At 45.5% G+C, this 19,523-nt stretch overlaps 1 long non-coding RNA gene across 1 annotated transcript in view; it reads left to right on the top strand.

Annotated features, from left to right (window-relative positions):
* The first annotated feature begins 3,285 nt into the window (after nucleotides 1–3,285).
* The window catches only part of LOC135050458 (uncharacterized), a 144,591-nt gene continuing 128,353 nt past the window's right edge, over nucleotides 3,286–19,523 (top strand). The window contains exons 1-3 of the long non-coding RNA XR_010241615.1: nucleotides 3,286–3,363; nucleotides 9,752–9,853; nucleotides 10,974–11,078. This is a non-coding gene — a long non-coding RNA (uncharacterized LOC135050458). The remainder of the gene's footprint in view (nucleotides 3,364–9,751; nucleotides 9,854–10,973; nucleotides 11,079–19,523) is intronic.

Below are 19,523 nucleotides of genomic sequence, written 5' to 3'. Positions count from 1 at the left end.
TTCCTTCAGCACCCTTTACTAAGTGAAGCAGACGCTTATCCAAACAGCACTACGAGGAATATGACCTCCCGCCCTTTGCTGCTGGATAATGTCTGCTGAAATTACCTAGTGCAGATATGTGAAGGACGGGCGAGCCGCCAATTGATAAAGCTAAATATTTATCGCATATAAAACCCTTTATGAGGTCTAAGAACACTGTACGCTAATTATGTATGGAGTACCGTAAGGGTACGCAAGTTGCGTAACAATCACTTAGCCGTAGTCGAGACGCTCAAGCGTCACGTTCGCTCACGGCCAAGAGATCACAGGCAGGCACGCTATTGGCTGCCGTCTAACGTAATGATTCGCTATAGCGTAGCGGACGCTCGGGACCACGAGGAGATCACCAGCGGCGCTGACGCTCACAATGTTAAACCTTTATATCTAAACCATAAACCGTATATTATGCAGTAAAACCTTAGTGTAGTGATAGAGTGTAAATGCAACACAGTATAACCTTATTAACTCAAATGCTGTTCGAGCGTCACCGACGCTCTGAGAATACTAAACACTATAAGAAATACACAGATACCTGGGCTTAGGGTCCAACGCCTAATATATATATATTATGAATGATATACTTGCAAAAGAATTAACACAATACAAGTCATACACTACAATATAACATAGACTACCTAACCAGATAACTACACAGGAAATACAATACAATACAATTATGTTTTAAGGGAAAATAAGAGAGAAAGAGGAGAAGAGAGAGAGAGAGAGAGAGAAATGGCTCACAATAACAGTAAGAACAATATGGTTGCGGAGAAACACTTACGCACAAGGGGAACGATCGCATGCGCCTCTGGACATCCAGCTCCCGATTTTCAGCAATGATAACCGTTGAAGAGTGAGCTGGATGTGATCGGCTTGTCTATTTATGCCCCACACACAATACAATTCAATGGTCCCTACAATCTCATTGTTCATTGGACACAGGAATTCCTCCTCGCACTATAACAAAAGGTCATAGGTTGATTCATACAGGTGGGCTGTGACGATTTCCAACAGCTCAGGTGGGTGGGATACTGGGTTTCCCGCCGCATGGCTAAGTAAGAGTAAATAATAGTAAATGGACATAAACTTCTTATGTCCATAACTATTCGCACGAACGATTAATCCGCTCCAAACCAACACCGAAATATTGCTAATTAAATACTCTTCCGATGGGTACTAAACACCACTGTATGACTCCTGTTAGACCCTTCGTACAATACAAAGAGGGATCTCTCTGTTCAGGAACATTCTATATTAACTAAACTTTCAGAATCTATCAAAGGGACCATGATCTACAAAATACATTATATAGTTAAAATATGTAACGATTGAGTCGCACGCTACGATCACATAAACTCTACCGTAAATACGCATACCGTGCGCCTGCGGGTGCCCGCGACTGTGAGTATGCGCACGCACGGGTGAGCGTACGCATGCGCAGCGCGGACGTATATGAGGTGCAAATATGGCAGTGTGTATAGAGATATTTTTCTGACTTTGACACCACTAATACTGTGACCTCTGCCTCTGCTTGGATACAGATGTGTCCTCATACATCTTGCCTCAATACGCCATGCAGCAGGAGATGCCCGGTGCGAGTCAGCTGGCAGCTCTGCTAACGCTGGGTGCCTTTTTTGTTATGAAAATGCCTCTTATTTGCATTACTATGTGGCTAGAATGCACAAGCATCTTCTGCTGATTAAAATGATATGCAGCATAGCTATATTCTGTGTGCAACTGTGACTGTAGCTGCATCCGAAATGCTACGTTACAGTGATATCCAGGAATACACTGTAACGTAGCATTTCATATGCAGATACAGCCGCAATCACTCACAGAATATAGGCATGCTGCATATCATTTTCATCAGCAGAAGCTGCTGGTGCCCCTAGGCCAGGCATTCCCAACAGCAGTCCTCAAGGCACACTAACAGTGCAGCTTTTAGTGATATCCAGGCTGCAGCACAGGTGACTTAATTAGCACCTCAGTTAGTTTGATTTAATCATCTGTGCTGCAGCCTGGATATCACTTAAACCTGCACTGTTGGTGTGCCTTGAGGACCGTGGTTGGGAAAGCCTGCCCTAGGCATTTGCCTAGTTTGCCTATGCCTAAGACCGCCTCTAATTATAAGGCCTTTAGTAAACACATGTTATACTCATCAGTGTTATGTGGAAAAAGTCCATAAAGAGACAAACAGCCATCCCAACGGACCGTTTCGATTGTCACACCTTCATCATGGGGTCAGCTACAACACCACGTTCAAAAGCACGACCTTATGTAGCAGCAAAATTAATGTAAACCACATCCACCTGCTCAACCCAGCCCACAAGTGAAGGAGAGGGCCTCACTGCTCACGTGGCAAGCCGAAGTGGAACCCCAGTGTCAGGACACTGTTCCCAACGACACTGACGTTGGTTCCGCCGTACCGGAAGTGATGTCGCGCAATCGCGGCTGTCAACATCCGCCCGGTCAGGAAACGTCCTCAGGTCGTGGGCAGTGGCTCGGCACCTAGGCTCAATACACAGGGTCTGTCACAGGACCAGGGAGGGGCTGACCAATACATAAACAAAACTAATTGAATCAAAAACAAACAAAACATATAATAGTTCCACCTATAAGAGAATGCATATCCTTAACATCTACATCTATGTAAAATATATTCCTCTAATATTTTACATAGATGTAGATGTTAAAGATCCCGCCCCCCCAGCTTACCTTTATATAAATAGATATAGATAAAGGAGAAAAAAGGCACAGTACTCATATACACAGTCACAGAATGATAAGTATACACATATCTATGTAATGAGAGACAGATCTGAGCCACGCACTGCCTCACATCAGCCAGGTACCTGCCCCCATCTTTCTCTGGCAGTGCTCTCTCTTGTCACTCGCCGCTGGACAGCTAATGTGGGAAAGGAGAGACTGAGCTCAGTGGCGGGCAGTGGACAGGAGACTCGGGTCTGCGCACCGAGAGAAGGAAGCTACTGTCAGGACCGGGAGCATAGCTCATCAGCACTTGCCTGCGCGCTGGTGTGCAACTCTCCAGAGATCCTGGAGCTAATTCCAGGGTCATTCCTGCAGAGGGCGCTGCTGCCTGCAGTGCACCCTATCTTCCCTGGTGTGTGCCTCATGATCCTTCCCACCAACTCCCGACACTGAGCGTCACCATGTTACCTGCAATCAGCTGATCATGATTCAACCAACCACAAGCTCTGCTCCAGTCAACTGACACACTCCTCCAATCACTGCTCAGCAAGGGGGATAAACGGACTGGACTGACACTCAGCAATTGCCGTGAATGTCGCTGTTCCGAGGCTCCAGGTTACTGTGCCCCCTGTAGCTATGCCCCTAGTAGCTATGTCCCCATTAGTTGTGCCCCGTCGCTTGTTGCTTTGCCCCCAGTATTTGTGCCCTCTGTTGCTGTGCCCCCTGTTGCTTTGCCCCCAGTAGTTGTGCCACCTGTTGCTGTGCCCCATTTTGCTTTAACCCCAGTAGATTTGCCCCAGTAGTTGTGCCCCCTGTTGCTTTGCCCCCAGTAGTTGTGCCCTCTGTTGCTGTTACCCCTGTAGATTTGCCCCAGTAGTTGTGCCCCCTGTTGATTTGCCCCCAGTAGTTGTGCCCTCTGTTGCTGTGACCCCTGTTGCTTTGCCCCAATAGTTGTGCCCTCTGTTGCTTTGCCCCCAGTAGTTGTACCCTCTGTTGAGGAGACCCCTGTTGCTTTGCCCCCAGTAGATTTGCCCCAGTAGTTGTGCCCCCTGTTGCTTTGCCCCCAGTAGATTTGCCCCAGTAGTTGTGCCCCCTGTTGCTTTGCTCCCAGTAGTTGTGCCCCCTGTTGCTTTGCCCCCAGTAGTTGTGCCCCCTGTTGCTTTTCCCCCAGTATTTGTGCCCTCTGTTGCTGTGCCCCCTGTTGCTTTGCCCCCAGTAGTTGTGCCACCTGTTGCTTTTCCCCCAGTATTTGTGCCCTCTGTTGCTGTGCCCCCTGTTGCTTTGCCCCCAGTAGTTGTGCCACCTGTTGCTGTGCCCCATTTTGCTTTGACCCCAGTAGATTTGCCCCAGTAGTTGTGCCCCCTGTTGCTTTGCCCCCAGTAGTTGTGCCCTCTGTTGCTGTTACCCCTGTAGATTTGCCCCAGTAGTTGTGCCCCCTGTTGATTTGCCCCCAGTAGTTGTGCCCTCTGTTGCTGTGACCCCTGTTGCTTTGCCCCCAGTAGTTGTGCCCCCTGTTGCTTTGCCCCCAGTAGTTGTGCCCCCTGTTGCTTTGCTCCCAGTAGTTGTGCCCCCTGTTGCTTTGCTCCCAGTAGTTGTGCCCCCTGTTGCTTTTCCCCCAGTATTTGTGCCCTCTGTTGCTGTGCCCCCTGTTGCTTTGCCCCCAGTAGTTGTGCCACCTGTTGCTGTGCCCCATTTTGCTTTGACCCCAGTAGATTTGCCCCAGTAGTTGTGCCCCCTGTTGCTTTGCCCCCAGTAGTTGTGCCCTCTGTTGCTGTTACCCCTGTAGATTTGCCCCAGTAGTTGTGCCCCCTGTTGATTTGCCCCCAGTAGTTGTGCCCTCTGTTGCTGTGACCCCTGTTGCTTTGCCCCCAGTAGTTGTGCCCCCTGTTGCTTTGCTCCCAGTAGTTGTACCCTCTGTTGCTTTGCCCCCAGTAGTTGTGCCCCCTGTTGCTTTGCCCCCAGTAGATTTGCCCCAGTAGTTGTGCCCCCTGTTGCTTTGCCCCCAGTAGTTGTGCCCTCTGTTGCTTTGCCCCCAGTAGTTGTGCCCCCTGTTGCTTTGCCCCCAGTAGTTGTGCCCCCTGTTGCTTTGCCCCCAATAGTTGTGCCCCCTGTTGCTGTGACCCCTGTAGTTGTGCCCTCGGCTGCTGTGCCCCCAGTAGATTTGCCCCAGTAGTTGTGTCCCCTGTTGCTGTGACCCCTGTAGTTGTGCCCTCTGCTGCTGTGCCCCCTGTCGCTGTCAAACACACACAAAAACAATACTTACCACTGCCCCGCTCCTGCTTCCCGACCACTGCTGCTGCTGCTCCGTCTGGCCGCCGCGGCTCCTCTCTATGGGAGATAATGACCTCTAGTGCCTGTCACTGGAGCCGGCTGCAGCGGACGCCCACACAGCCCATGGCGTCTGCTGCAGCCGGGGAGCAGGGTGCAGGTAGGCGGCGGTGACTGCGCCCGTGCCCCCAGGCCGCAGCGCCCCGGGCGCAGGCACTGCTTGCCCGCACCAAGAACCGCTCCTGCTCAGGACCTAATTCAGATCTGATAGCTGTAGTGCAGTTTCGCAAGGCGACTGATTATCGATCGGCTGCACATGCCTAGGGATCATAATGCGCGTGCGCGAGGCCAAACTGTGCACAATTGCAGCGTCTTTTTTGATCTCTAGGCGTTCGCAAGTTGATTGACAGGAAGCGGACATTTGGGGATGGTAACTGCCCATTTTCTGGGAGTGTCTGGAAAAACGCAGGTGTTCCTAAGCATTTTCAGGGAGGGTGTGTGACGTCAGCAGAGCCGGGCCCTAACCAATATGATGCCCTAGGCAAGATTTTGGCTGGTGCCCCCTAGCACCACCGCTAGTTCTGCCTCTGAACCTGCATACCTTTACCAGCACCATCACCCCTCACCCATAGCAGTCCTTATTTTGGTTTTCCTACCCTCTATATTTTAAATAGGAACAAAAAGGAGTGTGTTTTTGCTGCAAGGGGCATGGGCACACAATAATACCCCCAATTCAAATTACGCCACACAGTCCTGCAACTTTATTCACATTTTATCATGCAATGATGTTTCTTATTCATGGTATATCACACAGTAGTACCACTTATAAACGTTACTCCTCACAATAGTGCCCCTTATTCACATTACATCACACTGAATTGATCCTTATTCACATTACACACCATATTTCTCTTTATTCACATTAGACGATACAGCAGTGCCCTTTCTATATGTTACGCCACACAGTAGAGCACCTACCCATCCCCCCCTCCACATTAAGCGGAGCCAGGGCCAGTGCTCGTGTTTTTGGCACCACCCCAACTAAAAATCACTGCCCTACTTTACATACTTTATAAAGTGACATTTATCTCACAATGAAGCATTGTGGTCACATAATAGTACCTTCTGATTCATATTACACCACATAGTAATGCCACTTATTCAGGTAACATCACTCAGTAGTGCCCTTTATTCACATTGCACGTGTAGTGCAATGTGAATAAAGGGCACTCCTGAGTGATGTAACCCTCTATACATGTTATACACCACACAGTAGTACCCCTTAGATACAATTCCCACAGTAGTGCCCCTTATACACAATTCCCACAGAAGTAGTGCCCCTTACACATAATGCCAACAGTTGTAGTGCCCCTTACACATAATGACCACAGTAGTGATACTTACACACATAATGCCCACAGCTGTAGTGCCCCTTACACATAATGACCACAGTAGCGATACTTATATACATAATGCCCACAGCTGTAGTGCCCCTTACACATAATGACCACAGTAGTGATACTTATATACATAATGCCCACAGCTGTAGTGCCCCTTACACATAATGACCACAGTAGTGATACTTATACACATAATGCCCACAGTTGTAGTGGCCCTTACACATAATGACCACAGTAGTGATACTTACACACATAATGCCCACAGCTGTAGTGCCCCTTACACATAATGACCACAGTAGTGATACTTACACACATAATGCCCACATTAGTAGTGCTACTTATATACAGAATGCTCACTGTAGTAGTGCCCCTTACACACAATGTCCACAATAGTAATGTATTCAAGATGCACAGAGCCTGCTCCTCTTCATGGCACATCTTCACTTCAGCAGCGGTGACAGCATGACATCACATACGCCGTGCCAGAAAATAATCCACTGGGACCTGAGGAGGGGATGAATGCTGTCCAACAGACACAGTGTGTGTGAGTACCAGGAGGTGTGGGCTGTAAATGGAGGAGGACCATGGAGCCACCAGGACCTGAGGAAGAGGATATAGGCATGCCGCATATTATTATAATCAGCAGAAGCTGCTTGTGCCCCATGGCATACCAAATGCCCTAGGCATTTTCCTTGTTTGCCTATGCCTAGGGCTGGTTCTGGACGTCAGCTCCAGCCCGATCATCCCGTCTCGATCGAACTGTAGGAGTAGGTCCTGGGCTTTGCACAGACTGGAAAAAACATTTGATGGTGAGTGAGTTGCGAACGGATTTGCAGCTGACTCCCCCTGCAGCATTAACATATTTTTGCATTATCGACGCAAATAGCGTTTACGTTTGAGTCAGGCCCATAGGTGGCGGTAGTTTACTGCCCTGGCACAAGGATTTTATTACAATTAAAGTAAGAATAATAACAAGGAATGGGGATTTGAAATCATATGTTCTTGCAATTCAGCAAGGCAGAACCACCATACTCTTGAATATCTATTAAACAAATTGTACCTTATTAATGTAAGGGGTACAGCTTCATGAACCCTGGTTCAAAATCAACTAAAAACATAAAATAAGTGCACCACCAAAAGTCTGGCCAAACAGAGACTTGCAACCTGTTTAGTCTTTAATGTGTTCTAGAATTTAGTATATTATAAGAATAGTAATTTTGGTGCGGTGGATGTGTGGGGGCCTGAGTCACGGGTAACCCTCCTACTTCAAGATCTTTGCCTTGGGGAGTGAAGTGTAAGAACCAGTATTAGTATGAAGTAATTTTAGTATTAATATTATTCTTCTTCCATACACTCACTGTACATTCTTTGAATATTTACTCTTCCTTTTAGGGGTGATAATAATTATTATTATTATTCTATCTAACATATTGAAGTGTTAAACAGTTATATAGAAGCACAAACATTGCAATGTGATATATAAATACATATTGTGATAACACTCAGAGTCGGCCATAGGCATAGGCAAACTAGGCAATTGCCTAGGGTATTTGATATGCCTGGTGGCACAAGCAGCTTCTGCTGATTAAAATGATATGCGGCATGCCTATATTCTGTGTGTAGCATTTCATATGCAGATACAGCCACAGTCTCACACAGTATATAGGTATGCTGCATATCAGTTTAATCAGTAGAAGCTGCTTGTGCATCCTAGCCACATAGCAATGCAAATAAGATGGATTTTCATAAAAAAAGGTGCCCGATATTAGCATTGAGGCAAGATTTGTGAGGACACATCTGTATCCAAGCAGAGGCAGAGGTCACAGTGTTAGTGGAAGTGTGAGTGCTGTGTGCATGTGAGTGGGTTGGTTGTGCAGTAGTGTTCGGAATATGTGTAAGGAGCATTATGTGTGTCATGTAAAAATGCATTAATAATGTGCAGCAAATGTGTAGGGGGCACTATGTGTGTCATTATGTGTATAGAGGCACTAATAATGTACAGCAAATGTGTAGGGGGCACTATGTGTGTCATTATGTGTATAGAGGCACTAATAATGTGCAGCAAATGTGTAACAGGGTACTACTGTATGTGTGTCATTATGTGTATAGGGGCACTAATAATGTACAGCAAATGTGTAGCGGGCACTATGTGTGTCATTATGTGTATAAGGTCATTATTAATGTGCGGCATATGTGTAACAGGGTACTACTGTATGTGTGTCATTATGTGTATAGGGGCACTAATAATGTGCAGCAAATGTGTAGGGGGCACTATGCGTGTCATTATGTGTATAAGGGCATTAATAATGTGTGGCATATATGTAAGGGACATTATGTGTAAAAGGGCATTAATATAGGTTGTCATAATGTGTAAGGCGCATTATGTTTATAAGGACATTAGTAATGTGTAAGGGGCATTACTGTGTGGAATTATGTGTATAAATGCATTACTAATGTGTGGCATTATGTGTATAAGGTGCTCTACTATGTGGCATTGCGTATAGAAAGGGCACTACTGTGTCATCTAATATGAATAAAGAGCAATGTGTAATGTGTAATGTGTAATGTGTGAATAAGGAGCAATTCAGTGTGACGTAATGTGAATAAGGGGCTCTACTGTGAGGAGTAATGTTTATAAGGTAAAGTGATACTACTATGGAATGTAATATGAATTATGGACACTATTGCATGATCAAATGTGAATAAAGTTGCAGTACTGTGTGGCGTAATTGGAATTGGGGTTACTATTGTGTGGCCATGCCCCTTGCAAGCAAAAACACACCCCTTTTGGGCTGTGCGTCAAATGGGCAAACTGTTCCTATTTAAAATATAGGGAGTACAAACTCCAAAATAAGGACTGCTATGGGTGAGTGGTGATGGTGCTGGGAAAGAGGTGCAGGGTCAGAGGCGGAACCAGCGGTGGTGCTAGGGGGCACCAGCCAAAATCTTGCCTAGGGCATCATATTGGTTAGGGCCGTCTCTGATAACACTGATACTTGTAGAAGTGAGTGTCATTGGATTTAGGGTGCAGCGTTCTTGTGTATTCATACTCTTGTGTCAGTTACTACGTGTACTACTATGCATAGAGGACGAGTGAGAGAGAATAGAGGGGATTCCTGAGGTAATATTCTGTGTACTGAGAAGGGGAGAGAGGTAACTTACCTGTTGGAGTGTCCCCAGGTATACTTCAGTAATAGCGAAAGAGAAGAAAATAACAATTAGATCCTTGGTAATAAACACTATATTATTATCCCTGTAACAGAAAGCAGGTTACAGTACATATTGTGCAATGGCTGCAGCAGCTGTTACACTGAGCTCTAAATATAACGTCTCAGGCACAGGGAGGAGAGATCACTCATTGTTACCATCTACCTGTAATACCGGGACCTGAGAGACGGATCCGAGGACGCTGCAGCTTTAGGGTCACTGCCCACCGGGTAACTAATGTCTTTCTTCTCTGCTCTCTCCCATACTCACCCACTGGGGGGAGATTCAATTGTTTGAAAAGTCAGTTGGGTGTCCGTTATTTCCTATCTAATAGACAGACACCCAACCCACTTTTCAAACATTTGAATTCCCCCCAATATCTGTCTCTCTCTCTCTCTCTCTCTCTCTCTGTGTGTGTTTGGCTGTCTTTTTCTCTTGCTCTCTGTGTCTCTGTCTGTCCCTCTCTGTGTGACTGTCTGCCTGTCCCCCTCTGTGTGACTGTCAGTCTCTCTCTGTGTGGCTGTCTCTCCCTCTATGTGACTGGCAGTCTCTCTCTCTCTCTCTCGGTGTGGCTGTCTCTCCCTCTGTGTGACTGGCAGTCACTGTCTCTCTGTGTGGCTGTATCTCCCTCTGTGTGACTGGCAGTCTCTCTCTCTCGGTGTGGCTGTCTCTCCCTCTGTGTGACTGGCAGTCACTGTCTCTCTGTGTGGCTGTCTCTCCCTCTGTGTGACTGGCAGTCTCTGTCTCCCTGTGTGGCTGACTCTCCCTCTGTGTGACTGGCAGTCTCTGTCTCCCTGTGTGGCTGACTCTCCCTCTGTGTGACTGGCAGTCTCTCTCTCTCTGTGTGGCTGTCTCTCCCTCTGTGTGACTGGCAGTCTCTCTCTCTCTGTGTGGCTGTCTCTCCCTCTGTGTGTGTGGCTGTCTCTCCCTCTATGTGACTGGCAGTCTCTCTCTCTCTGTGTGGCTGTCTCTCCCTCTGTGTGTGTGGCTGTCTCTCCCTCTATGTGACTGGCAGTCTCTCTCTCTCTGTGTGGCTGTCTCTCCCTCTGTGTGTGTGGCTGTCTCTCCCTCTATGTGACTGGCAGTCTCTCTCTCTCGGTGTGGCTGTCTCTCCCTCTGTGTGACTGGCAGTCACTGTCTCTCTGTGTGGCTGTCTATCTCTCTGTGTGACTGGCAGTCTCTGTCTCCCTGTGTGGCTGACTCTCCCTCTGTGTGACTGGCAGTCTCTCTGTCTCTCTGTGTGGCTGTCTCTCCCTCTGTGTGTGTGGCTGTCTCTCTCCTTCTCTGTATGTCTCTCCCCCACTTTCCCTGCCCGTGTCTCATGCCCCCACCCCTCTTGTGTTTGTACAGCTCCTGTCACATTGCAGGATATTTGGGGTGAGCACGTAGCAGGGACCCCCCTTACTGATGACGTGTTTCCAGCTCGCAGCATGGTGCCTCTGGGTCCTCTACATGGTAAATAACCGGGTATAATCTTATCTATATCTGTGATCAGGGGCGGATTGGGATGGGAAAACCAGCCCGGGAAATGGCCGGAAGCAGCCCTACTGTGGGTGGGGCTGTTGAGGGTGTGGTATCTAGTGATGGGTGGGGTCTGTTGAGGGGGGTGGGGCATGCTTACCTCAGATGATAGAGCTTTTACAAAACTGAAACTGCCAATGTGTTTTTGCTGACAGGGCTCTTTTATAGGACTAAGGGGTCATTTACTAAGCGGTGATAAGAGCGGAGAAGTGAGCCAGTGGAGAAATTTCCCCATCAACCAATCAGCAGCTCTGTATCATTTTATAGTATGCAAATTATAGATGTTACTTCAGTGCTGATTGGTTGCCATGGGCAACTTCTCCACTGGCTCACTTCTCCGCTCTTATCACTGCTTAGTAAATGTAACCCTCAGGGGTCTATTTACTAAGTCTTGTATGGAGATAAAGGGGACGGAGATAAAGTACCAGGCAATCAGCTCCCACCTGTCATTATTCAAACATAGCCTGTGACAGTGTGACATGGTATTTAGGAGCTGATTGGCTGGTCCTTTATCTCTGTCCAAAGCTTAGTAAATAGACCCCTAAGAGTAATTCCATAAAATAGGGGATTACATTTAATGGTCAGGTGGCAAATAAATCAAATTTACAATTAGAGATGAAGATTTTGATATCACAAAGGCTTAAAACTACACAACTGACAAAATACTACGTTACATGCATACTGCAATCACACCAGGGCCGGCTCCAGGCCTACTAGTACCCTGAGCGAGAACATGTAAAAGTGCCCCCCCCCCAACCCCTATGCGCGCCCCGAAGGCGCGTGCTCCAGGAAAAGTGGGCGTGGCCTCATAACTTCATATTATTAGACTATAAATAAATTTATTTTCACACCACCTCTACGCACACAATTAGCAGCCTTACACGTAACAGCCACAGTAGTGTTCCTTACACACAATGTCTCCAGTATAGTGTCAGATACACATAATGTCTCCAGTATAGTGTCAGATACACATAATGTCTCCAGTATAGTGCCAGATACACACAATGTCTCCAGTATAGTGTCAGATACACATAATGTCTCCAGTATAGTGCCAGATACACATAATGTCTCCAGTATAGTGCCAGATACATATAATGTCTCCAGTATAGTGCCAGATACACATAATGTCTCCAGTATAGTGCCAGATACACATAATGTCTCCAGTATAGTGCCAGATACATATAATGTCTCCAGTATAGTGCCAGATACACATAATGTCTCCAGTATAGTGCCAGATACACATAATGTCTCCAGTATAGTGCCAAATACACATAATGTCTCCAGTATAGTGCCAGATACACATAATGTCTCCAGTATAGTGCCAGATACACATAATGTCTCCAGTATAGTGCCAGATACACATAATGTCTCCAGTATAGTGCCAGATACATATAATGTCTCCAGTATAGTGCCAGATACACATAATGTCTCCAGTATAGTGCAAGATACACATAATGTCTCCAGTATAGTGCCAGATACATATAATGTCTCCAGTATAGTGTCAGATACACATAATGTCTCCAGTATAGTGTCAGATACATATAATGTCTCCAGTATAGTGCCAGATACACATAATGTCTCCAGTATAGTGCCAGATACACATAATGTCTCCAGTATAGTGCCAGATACATATAATGTCTCCAGTATAGTGCCAGATACACATAATGTCTCCAGTATAGTGCCAGATACACATAATGTCTCCAGTATAGTGTCAGATACATATAATGTCTCCAGTATAGTGCCAGATACACATAATGTCTCCAGTATAGTGCCAGATACATATAATGTCTCCAGTATAGTGCCAGATACACACAATGTCTCCAGTATAGTGCCAGATACACATGTCTCCAGTATAGTGCCAGATACATATAATCTCTCCAGTATAGTGCCAGATACACATGTCTCCAGTATAGTGCCAGATACACATAATGTCTCCAGTATAGTGCCAGATACACATAATGTCTCCAGTATAGTGCCAGATACACACAATGTCTCCAGTATAGTGCCAGATACACATAATGTCTCCAGTATAGTGCCAGATACACATAATGTCTCCAGTATAGTGCCAGATACACATAATGTCTCCAGTATAGTGCCAGATACACCCAATGTCTCCAGTATAGTGCCAGATACACCCAATGTCTCCAGTATAGTGCCAGATACACATAATGTCTCCAGTATAGTGCCAGATACACATAATGTCTCCAGTATAGTGCCAGATACACACAATGTCTCCAGTATAGTGCCAGATACACATAATGTCTCCAGTATAGTGCCAGATACACATAATGTCTCCAGTATAGTGCCAGATACACACAATGTCTCCAGTATAGTGTCAGATACACATAATGTCTCCAGTATAGTGCCAGATACACATAATGTCTCCAGTATAGTGCCAGATACACATAATGTCTCCAGTATAGTGCCAGATACACATAATGTCTCCAGTATAGTGCCAGATACACGTAATGTCTCCAGTATAGTGCCAGATACACGTAATGTCTCCAGTATAGTGCCAGATACACATAATGTCTCCAGTATAGTGCCAGATACACATAATGTCTCCAGTATAGTGCCAGATACACATAATGTCTCCAGTATAGTGCCAGATACACATAATGTCTCCAGTATAGTGCCAGATACACCCAATGTCTCCAGTATAGTGCCAGATACACCCAATGTCTCCAGTATAGTGCCAGATACACATAATGTCTCCAGTATAGTGCCAGGTACACATAATGTCTCCAGTATAGTGCCAGATACACACAATGTCTCCAGTATAGTGCCAGATACACATAATGTCTCCAGTATAGTGCTAGATACACATAATGTCTCCAGTATAGTGCCAGATACACACAATGTCTCCAGTATAGTGTCAGATACACATAATGTCTCCAGTATAGTGCCAGATACACATAATGTCTCCAGTATAGTGCCAGATACACATAATGTCTCCAGTATAGTGCCAGATACACATAATGTCTCCAGTATAGTGCCAGATACACGTAATGTCTCCAGTATAGTGCCAGATACACATAATGTCTCCAGTATAGTTCCAGATACACATAATGTGCAGTGCCAGATACACATAATGTCTCCAGTATAGTGTCAGATACACATAATGTCTCCAGTATAGTGCCAGATACACATAATGTCTCCAGTATAGTGCCAGATACACATAATGTCTCCAGTATAGTGCCAGATACACATAATGTCTCCAGTATAGTGCCAGATACACGTAATGTCTCCAGTATAGTGCCAGATACACATAATGTCTCCAGTATAGTTCCAGATACACATAATGTGCAGTGCCAGATACACATAATGTCTCCAGTATAGTGCCAGATACACATAATGTCTCCAGTGTTGAATTCTTCTTGTAAGGTTAACTAAAGTAACCATCTTGTTGCTGTTTGGGTTGTTAGGTAAAAGAATGAATTGAAAATGGATTTATAAAAATCAATTATTATTTATTCAAAGGGCCACGCCCGTATACAGGGGAGAGGTAGCATTCTCTCGTCCTGTGTCAAATCATTTAACAACAACATACACGTATCAACAATGAGTTTTATATAATACAAAGTAACGCCCCTTTTGTATATCCCTCCCATATGATTTCATTCTTCTGGAATACAATGTTAGGCAATATTGGGACAATTGTCAAGAATACTAACAAGATACTCGTGATATATTGAACTGTGTCCATATTAGGAATTACATCTGGTCTCTATGAGCTTTTAGAAAGTGCGTAGTTGGAAACAATACTCAGCCAACAAAGTTGTTTTTCTCTCAGGGTGTGTATAAAGTTCAAGATGAATTTGCTATATCATCTAGCTAGAAACAAGATGGATTCTGTTATGCTTTCATATTATACTAGTGAATATGAGAACCCTTTGCTTATTGGATGTATACATAATATACGTACTATCCCGTAGTGCACACACATAACTGTTAGGCCTTCAGCAGGTTGCCTCAGTCACAGTATTCGACACCAGTATAGCGCCAGATACACACAATGTCTCCAGTATAGTGCCAGATACACATAATGTCTCCAGTATAGTGCCAGATACACATAATGTCTCCAGTATAGTGCCAGATACACATAATGTGCAGTGCCAGATACACACAATGTCTCCAGTATAGTGCCAGATACACATAATGTCTCCAGTATAGTGCCAGATACACATAATGTCTCCAGTATAGTGCCAGATACACATAATGTCTCCAGCATAGTGCCAGATACACATAATGTGCAGTGCCAGATACACACAATGTCTCCAGTATAGTGCCAGATACACATAATGTCTCCAGTATAGTGACAGATACACATAATGTCTCCTGTATAGTGCCAGATACACATAATGTCTCCAGTATAGTGCCAGATACACATAATGTGCAGTGCCAGATACACACAATGTCTCCAGTATAGTGACAGATACACATAATGTCTCCTGTATAGTGCCAGATACACATAATGTCTCCAGTATAGTGCCAGATACACATAATGTCTCCAGTATAGTGCCAGATACACACAATGTCTCCAGTATAGTGCCAGATACACATAATGTCTCCAGTATAGTGCCAGATACACATAATGTCTCCAGTATAGTGCCAGATACACACAATGTCTCCAGTATAGTGTCAGATACACATAATGTCTCCAGTATAGTGCCAGATACACATAATGTCTCCAGTATAGTGCCAGATACACATAATGTCTCCAGTATAGTGCCAGATACACATAATGTCTCCAGTATAGTGCCAGATACACGTAATGTCTCCAGTATAGTGCCAGATACACATAATGTCTCCAGTATAGTTCCAGATACACATAATGTGCAGTGCCAGATACACATAATGTCTCCAGTATAGTGTCAGATACACATAATGTCTCCAGTATAGTGCCAGATACACATAATGTCTCCAGTATAGTGCCAGATACACATAATGTCTCCAGTATAGTGCCAGATACACATAATGTCTCCAGTATAGTGCCAGATACACGTAATGTCTCCAGTATAGTGCCAGATACACATAATGTCTCCAGTATAGTTCCAGATACACATAATGTGCAGTGCCAGATACACATAATGTCTCCAGTATAGTGCCAGATACACATAATGTCTCCAGTGTTGAATTCTTCTTGTAAGGTTAACTAAATTAACCATCTTGTTGCTGTTTGGGTTGTTAGGTAAAAGAATGAATTGAAAATGGATTTATAAAAATCAATTATTATTTATTCAAAGGGCCACGCCCGTATACAGGGGAGAGGTAGCATTCTCTCGTCCTGTGTCAAATCATTTAACAACAACATACACGTATCAACAATGAGTTTTATATAATACAAAGTAACGCCCCTTTTGTATATCCCTCCCATATGATTTCATTCTTCTGGAATACAATGTTAGGCAATATTGGGACAATTGTCAAGAATACTAACAAGATACTCGTGATATATTGAACTGTGTCCATATTAGGAATTACATCTGGTCTCTATGAGCTTTTAGAAAGTGCGTAGTTGGAAACAATACTCAGCCAACAAAGTTGTTTTTCTCTCAGGGTGTGTATAAAGTTCAAGATGAATTTGCTATATCATCTAGCTAGAAACAAGATGGATTCTGTTATGCTTTCATATTATACTAGTGAATATGAGAACCCTTTGCTTATTGGATGTATACATAATATACGTACTATCCCGTAGTGCACACACATAACTGTTAGGCCTTCAGCAGGTTGCCTCAGTCACAGTATTCGACACCAGTATAGCGCCAGATACACACAATGTCTCCAGTATAGTGCCAGATACACATAATGTCTCCAGTATAGTGCCAGATACACATAATGTCTCCAGTATAGTGCCAGATACACATAATGTGCAGTGCCAGATACACACAATGTCTCCAGTATAGTGCCAGATACACATAATGTCTCCAGTATAGTGCCAGATACACATAATGTCTCCAGTATAGTGCCAGATACACATAATGTCTCCAGCATAGTGCCAGATACACATAATGTGCAGTGCCAGATACACACAATGTCTCCAGTATAGTGCCAGATACACATAATGTCTCCAGTATAGTGACAGATACACATAATGTCTCCTGTATAGTGCCAGATACACATAATGTCTCCAGTATAGTGCCAGATACACATAATGTGCAGTGCCAGATACACACAATGTCTCCAGTATAGTGACAGATACACATAATGTCTCCTGTATAGTGCCAGATACACATAATGTCTCCAGTATAGTGACAGATACACATAATGTCTCCTGTATAGTGCCAGATACACATAATGTCTCCAGTATAGTGCCAGATACACATAATGTGCAGTGCCAGATACACACAATGTCTCCAGTATAGTGCCAGATACACATAATGTCTCCAGTATAGCGCCAGATACACATAATGTGCATTGCCAGATAGACCTGATAAGCCCCCCAGCAGTGCCAGCTACACATGACATGCCCTGCAGCCATGCCAGCTACACACAATATGCCCCCAGCAGTGCCAGCTACACACAACATGCCCCCCAGCAGTGCCAGCTACACATAACATGCCCCGCAGCCATGCCAGCTACACACAATATGCCCCCCAGCAGTGCCAGCTACACATGACATGCCCCCCCAGCAGTGCCAGCTACACATGACATGCCCCCCAGCAGTGCCAGCTACACATGATAGTGTTCACTTTTAAGGGCAGGGTGCTGATCACAGGGAGGGCACATTTTTAAGTTAGGAGGGCAAAATGACGTACATACTGTAATGCTTTGTGCTCATCAACCTACATGGTAAAGCATGGACAGTGCGTGCCTTCGGCGCGCAGCAAAAATTTAGGGGCGTTGCTTCGTGGGGAAGGTGCGTGGCCACATAATAGTGCCAATTCGCATTACACCACACAGTAGTGCAGTTAATACACATTGCACCAGGTAGAACCTCCTACACACTTTGCGCCAGGCAGAGCACGTTAGACACTTTGCGCCAGGCAGAGCACGTTAGACACTTTGCGCCAGGCAGAGCACGTTAGACACTTTGCGCCAGGCAGAGCATGTTAGACACTTTGCGCCAGGCAGAGCACGTTAGACACTTTGCGCCAGGCAGAGCATGTTAGACACTTTGCGCCAGGCAGAGCACGTTGGAGACTTTGCGCCAGGCAGAGCACGTTAGACACTTTGCGCCAGGCAGAGCACGTTAGACACTTTGCGCCAGGCAGAGCACGTTAGACACTTTGCGCCAGGCAGAGCACGTTAGACACTTTGCGCCAGGCAGAGCACGTTAGACACTTTGCGCCAGGCAGAGCACGTTAGACACTTTGCGCCAGGCAGAGCACGTTAGACACATTGTGCCAGGCAGAGCACATTAGACACTTTGCGCCAGGCAGAGCACGTTAGACACTTTGCGCCAGGCAGAGCACGTTAGACACATTGCCTAGCCACAGACGCCTTGCGGGAACACTAAATGATCTGCTCCCCAGCCGTGCCAGCTACACATGACATGCCCCCCACAGTGCCAGATACATAAATGCCCCCACAGTGCCAGATATACCCCCACAGTGCCAGATAAGTGCCCCCACAGTGCCAGATACATAAATGCCCCCACAGTGCCATATACATAAATGTCCCCACAGTGCAGATATGACCCCACACAGTGCAATCCATAAATGCCCCCCCCCCCCCAAAAATAAATAAATATATATATATATATATACCTGCGGCGCTGGGAGGAGTGCTGCTGTCTGCGGGTGCGGGCGGGGATCCGGGTGCTGGGCCGGGCGGGTGGCCTCCAAAGCGCTTGTGTGCGCTATGTGCACTGCCCGGCGCCAGCGTCTGACGTTAGACACCGGCACCGCTCAGCGCGCATAGCACACACAAGAGTTCAAGGCCCTGTGCAGCATTACCCGGCCGGCTCCAGGTTCGAATATGGCGGCGCCCATTAAGGGTGGCGCCCTGCGCGGCCGCTCTATTCGAACATGCCTGGAGCCGGCCCTGATTCACGCCACGTCAGATGTCACATGGGAACAGCCATTCAAAAAGGGTGTAAAATTATTACAAAAAGTATTTCTTTTATTTTTTTAAAGGATATGAGACATTAATTTCCTGAGGAGAATTTCTTAATGCACAAAAAAAATATTTTATATAATAAAAAAGAAACAATAAAATATAGCAAATATAAAGATATATATAGCAGGTGAACAATATTTAAGAGACGATATGGCTATATATTGAAATGATTCATGCATGCAAACAGGTGTGTTTCAATCAACAATACTGTGTTGTATCCAGTAGCGGATGTTGCCACGGGCAAGCAGGACTTTTGCCCGGGGCACCTCCTTCCGGAGGGTGCCGGCGCAATCCGGAGGGCGCCGCACCGTGGCA

This window comes from Pseudophryne corroboree, chromosome 2 (assembly GCF_028390025.1).
Source record: "Pseudophryne corroboree isolate aPseCor3 chromosome 2, aPseCor3.hap2, whole genome shotgun sequence".
NCBI lineage: Eukaryota > Metazoa > Chordata > Amphibia > Anura > Myobatrachidae > Pseudophryne > Pseudophryne corroboree.
The sequence above is the reverse complement of the archived record's forward strand: the minus strand, read 5'-3'. Positions and strand labels throughout refer to the sequence as shown.